General features: G+C 39.6%; 1 protein-coding gene across 16 annotated transcripts in view; it reads right to left on the bottom strand.

The window, feature by feature from the left end:
• LOC136856350 (85/88 kDa calcium-independent phospholipase A2-like) overlaps nt 1-2419 on the bottom strand; it is a 32753-nt gene extending 30334 nt beyond the window's left edge. For 4 of the 16 annotated variants that reach the window (XM_067134123.1, XM_067134120.1, XM_067134114.1 and 1 more), the window contains exon 1: nt 2289-2378. The gene's annotated coding sequence lies outside the window, so the exon portion shown is untranslated. Of the gene's footprint in view, nt 1-2288 lie in introns of all 16 variants that reach the window. The other 12 variants (XM_067134121.1, XM_067134115.1, XM_067134128.1 and 9 more) reach the window with 8 other exon arrangements.
• Nucleotides 2420-6000: the final 3581 nt, after the last annotated feature.

A 6000-nucleotide genomic window follows, 5' to 3' on the forward strand; every position in this document is an offset into this window, starting at 1 on the left:
CCTTTCATATCAAATTTCCTCATGGTTTGCAAATCTGCATTTTCTAAGTAATTTCCTGGGTATTTCCTCTCATCTCCATCTTTAATATTTCACTAAATGGTTATTTACACAAAAGCACAAACCACAGTCTTAGAACTATTAAAGGGTAACGTGATTACCAAGGTCACATCAATTCCTGCCGCAGGAAAATTTAAGACTGCGATATATTATTAACTTGGAACGAAATTCAGCAGAGTTGGGACGCCTCATCCTAAGTGAGGTTAGGTTAACTTAGTGTGTATAGTTTTCAGATGGGACTTAGCCTTCTTCCAGCATTAACACTTTAGTTATCAAACGATTATTCTTACAATTCTTTTCTGGAAGTTTGTGAATTTTTCACCCTCGCCGCGGCTGTGAGTCATTAATCTATGTGACCTCTACTTGACAAAGATCAATTGGTACAGAAATGTATATCTTATGATGGAAATTCTTATACAAAATGATTACCTAATTCTCTCCCTGAAACCATATGACTAAATGTGGTAACTTTAGTTGTCCACGCCCAAGTTTTCAAGTCCCTTTTAAATAAAAATCAACTTCATACTTACACTGATTTTCAAAAAAAGAAAATATGAAAATAACATTTTAACACAGCCAGCCTACTGCTTCAAAAGAATGGCAGCTTATCCAAAATATCCAAAGCTACTTAACCTAACTTAAGGCTCGTGCATGCTTGAAGCATCATCCTACAATCCTTTTATGCTGCAATAAAAAGTGTTATAATAAAACGAATCATTTGGATGCTACTGTTAAAGTTAGCTTACGTCTTCGCACCATTAGGCGCGATCAGTATTTAAAATAAAAAAGATAATAACACGTGGTTGACCTGGATGAATTATAATCACCTGTTTCCAAACAGGCAACGTTGGAATGGTTACATTTTTGTCAGAATTCTTCTCGACATTTCTGTGTTCTTATGGTGGTGAATTGGCTGTGCTAATTTTGAATGAATTTTAGCTATTTTTTCCTGTATGTTATTGTGCTTGTTTCCTGTTTAGCATTACGTCATCTACAGCAAATGGAGACAGGAGCATTAAGTTCTGTACGGACGAGTTTGTGTAAACAGGGTGTATTTAATTGGTCATGTGGTCACACAGTGTGTTACCTTTGGTGGTAATGACTAACGAGCTTCTCGTAAAGAACGTCAGGAGTTATAAGATGATAAAACGAATAATTTTTAAGGTGCTGGAAAGCGAGAGACTGGTAGATTGTGTAGGCAAGTAGTTCGGTCTGGCCATATGCCAACTCCAACTATTCCCTGATTTCCTCGTCACTTTCATTCCGTTTTCTACTGCTTACCAGGCCTGTGCGGCTCAAGGGAAACGGAAAGGCGAACTTGAGGGAAACAGTTGATTTTAAGCATCGGTCAGGCACGCAACCAACTCTATTTTAGGATTACAATGATAAAACCTTTTCCGCTTTATCTGGCTCCTGCGGTAGAATGCAAACAAGAGGGTCCTAACTTGCTCCGGGGGTCTGAGGAGGGGGCGACGCCCCCCGGCCAACGTAAGGCCGCACCACCCAAGGTTAGTTTAGGTAAAGGAAAGTCTGGCAGTAAAACTGAAGACTACTACCGCAGAATGGGACCCGTCAGTTGCCGACCAGGAAACTTACCGACTTTTTTTATGATTACGCCTTTGTCTTTTGTTTACGTTTATGGCATATACCACCTTTTTGGTTATAATTCTAAATTCATACCCGAGAGTCTGGTACCGAACACGGCGGCCTTTACGCACGTAAGCTAGTGGCCCAGCCTGGCTACTGAACAAGGAGGGCGGAGTAGCAGACTTCATTTTTACGAGTAAATGAAGGTCCAGTTAGGTCACATGCCCTCTGAAATCCCTCCTGCAGTTAAGGGGGGTAACCTAGGTCAGGTCACGTGACCACGTGACCCCTAAATGTATATCGGCTCCCTTTGCCAATGTCCATAAGGGGTATTTCCTTGCCCAAGCCATGCATATACCCACCTCAAGTCAAGGGTGACCTCATCTGGTTGAATTTAAATCGTTTAACGTATATTAGGTTAAGGTCAAGGTCAGGTCAAAACCGGTCGACGATTGAAGAATCGAGGTACGGCGCCCGAGGATCGGGGGGGGGGAACATATCCGCCCTTATTTCACCTCATTCCGCCCTTATTCCCAATCAAATACCCTCACAAATACCCACAAAAAATACCCCCTTCCGACCCCCACCACTTAAAAGACAAAAACTCGTCGGAAATGCGACGAAAAACGACAAAATAAACTCACTTCGTACCCAGTCAATTGTGAGGAGTCATAGGCCCTGGTTTTGTTGTGGTCATGAACACGTCCTTCCCTTCCGGCAGCTTTGTGTTGACTGGCTGGTTCCCCGCAGGAGCTTTGTGTTTTTGTTGTGGTCGGGCGGGTTCCCGCGTGACGTCATACTCGGGACGTCACGTGATGTCGACGATTTGGAGGGCATGAGTAAGCGAATAACATCTTTTTGAGTGGATATTTTTGCTGTTTTCGCTTCGTTAGTGTTATTATTGTTATTGTTGTTATCATTATTATTATTATTATCGTTATTATTATTGATATTGTCATTATTATCATTATTATTTTATTTTTGGTGCGTCACGTGATCTCGGCGACATTGAGGGAACGAGCGAGCGAATAGTTTTTTTCAGTCAATATTTTTTTTAAAAATCTTTTTTCTTGGTCTATCACAGTCATCATATTCGATTGGGTGGTTTTTATAGTGTGGGGGTGTGGGTGGGGAGTTCCGGCCTGCATCCTTCCTCCTTAGTAGCCCATCACTTTTCTCACTACGTGCGATGTTTCTAGTAGCGCACTTTTCTGCAAGAGTCCTGGAGCTACTTTAACATCTAGTTTATCCAGATTCCTTCTCAAGGACCTTGGGATCGTGCCTTGTGTTCCTATGATTATGGGTACAATTTATTCTGGCATATTCCATCTCCTCATTTCAATTTTCAGGTCTTGATACTTGTCAATTTTTCTCTCTATTTCTCTCTCATCTACTCTGGTGTCTATATTGCCACACCAATGAGAGATACTGTTGGGGGCTTATGCCACTGAATCATGCCTCTTTTTGTACCTGGTCTGTTATTAATATTATTTTTTATTGGAAAACACTTGTAAATTGAGAGACTTGACGGTTAGGAAACGGCGGCCTTGTGGAAGCAAAAATAAAAATGATGTATCGATTTAGACACTAGGCCTACAAAGATGGCTGTCTCAAAATATTATCCGTCTATAAGTCATAACTCAGCTCTGTATATATATCACTCGTGGATATTCTAGCACTAAACATATATACAAAATAAGGAGAATTATGAATAGAAATATTAATAATTCAATGCAACATAAAAATGCAACCAAGTGCTCAAGAATGTTGCAAAAAAAAGGTGTTGCTGAATCACTTAGCGGTGATTTTTTAAAATCGTTCTAAAGATGGCGCGCGGTTGCATAGTCATTTCGCGACCTTGGCTTGTGACTTTTCAGTCTCTCTCTCTCTCTCTCTCTCTCTCTCTCTCTCTCTCTCTCTCTCTTAGTAAGCAGGGGCGCTGGGTTCGCAAACCATTCCATCACATTGACAGTTCAGTCACCTATAAAAGGGAAATTTGCTAACTGGCAACTGCCTCCTTGACCATAAATAGAATCCTATAGAGACGGTGGCTATGGTAACCCTATATTTTCGGGAGGGGGTCCATGGGTCCACCACCATCAACCCCCCAGGACATAGGGAAGCTTACATTTCAGGTTTATCCGCCGAGGAAAATGGGAGAACCTGTTTTGCGTAGATGGTTAGTACCGATATTTACGGATATTTATTGAGGCGAATTTTACCGTGATTTTCTCTTCTCAAACTTTATCCATTTCGGTTTTTCATTTAGAATTTTATTCCCACTGATGAAATGATTAATATATTCCCGTCTATAATTAATTATGATTATTTCACGTGGTTAGAAACGCTTAGGAACAAAGAAGTTCTTTTTTAGACCGAATCTGCCATCTTTTGGCCCCTTAAATCCTGCAATTTTAAACCAGGTTTATCCTAAATGGCTGAAATACTGTTTGATAAGTAATTAAACCTTCTTACGGACCTAATCCCCATATAATTACCATAATAACTGACCATCTACACTAAGTTAGACCTACAGTAACTAGTTAACTAAGCCGCGGAGATATATAGGCCTATACTTTGCCAACACACACAAACGTAAGAGAAATCTGAAGTATATAATTAAATATTAAATTAGGCTTCGGTTATTCAATATGCTTTGTGGTTTCAGCGTTGCAATGCAATCCGGAATGCAAGCGGATATGCATTGCATCACTGATATCGAGTTGCATTTGCAGGAAACGGTTGCTAAGAGATGGTTAACCTCTGTCTAGACCTGTTCTTTGCAGTGTCTCGAAGTTTTGTTCAGTTCTGTGATAATAATAATAATAATAATAATAATAATAATAATGAAGACACAACACCTGCTTTCTGCTGTGAACTCGGACAGGCAGCGTCTTACAGACATAGGCCTATGGTGTTGGACCAGGCCACCGTAGGAAATAAACAGAAATAAATAGAAATAAACAATAAACAGGTAAATAAGTAAACAGGCCTCCATTCAGTTCCCCAATGGAACTTGATTATCGATTGTTTAATTTCCAGGTGCGCACGGACATTGAAAAAAAAAACACAGACATGTTAGAGTTCCATTACAGAGTCGACGCTTTGAAAGCCAAGTGCCTTGTCATTTTATTAATGTGCATATCTATTCATTTATCTATTTATTCTGTTGCTTCTACTTTACTGAATTACTCAGGGCTTATATAGTAAAGAATCGTTCTTTTATATGATATTTCTGCTCAGTGGCGTCGCTATGGGGGGGGGTGCTTGGCCCCTCACCAACTGGCTCCCCAAGTTTAAATCCCCTTCGTAGCTAAACATCAACCCTTTGGAGGTCAAAACCAGATTGCATTTATAGGTTTTTAACCCAAATGGCGTCTTTGTTCACGATATTTTTATCAATCTTAAGGTTATCAATTTACTTATACGTGACTGAAACTATAGTTAAGAGTTCTGAAGAAGAGCAGTGCCGTTTGCTACGGCTGATCAGAGTTAGTTTTCTTGTACAGTAGATGAAGAAGAGTGAACGGTCCGGGTTGAAATTTGGAAGAGATTTTGGGGGCTCATAAGTCTTTTATGTTGCTGATATTTTGCACTATTTTTTATATATATTTACATAAGGATATTATGCTATAGTTGAGGACTAAAACTTTATAACAGAAATTAAGCTAGTGTTGAATATCAGGTTCTCAGGAAATTGGCATTACAGTACATTTCAAATATAGGTTTACTGATTATAATACTATCATTTTCCTTCATTCACACAGATTATATAAGTTCGAGAATAGTAGATTTTACTAATGAAAGACTATTATTAGTTTTTGGGTAATTTCTTCCCAAAAATATCTTGGCCACACCTAGGCTCCCCCACTGATTGAATGCAAGTTACGCCAGTGTCTCTCTCTCTCTTAAATGGTGCTCTCTCTCTCTCTCTCTATGTCTCAGTAAAACACTCTCTCTCTCTCTCTCTCTCTGAAAGTGTCCTTAATCTTATGCAAAGTACCCCATTCACAGCCAATTCCTCTTGTTAACAAAAAGCACCCAGTCATTCAAACTCTTTGTTCTACCATTTGGTGTAGCTTAAAACCAGTCGTCTCAATTCAAATAGACCCTTTTAATCGCTAATAATCGACGGTTGGATCGTAAAAAAGTTCCCTGATCAGCCATCTTGGATTAAAATGTCGTTTCAGGAAAATTCTTCAAGAAATTGTGGAGAGATTGCAGGATGGGATGCCTGAGTTTTTTTTTTTAAGGATTTGGGAGGCGTAGGATGCCTGTTTTGGGAGTTTGTGTGTGTTTGCATGTTAGTAGGATATATGAAGGATTAATGGGCTTATTGAAACCAAATTTTGGTGA

The sequence above is a fragment of the Macrobrachium rosenbergii genome, chromosome 35 (assembly GCF_040412425.1).
Source record: "Macrobrachium rosenbergii isolate ZJJX-2024 chromosome 35, ASM4041242v1, whole genome shotgun sequence".
Classification (NCBI taxonomy): domain Eukaryota; kingdom Metazoa; phylum Arthropoda; class Malacostraca; order Decapoda; family Palaemonidae; genus Macrobrachium; species Macrobrachium rosenbergii.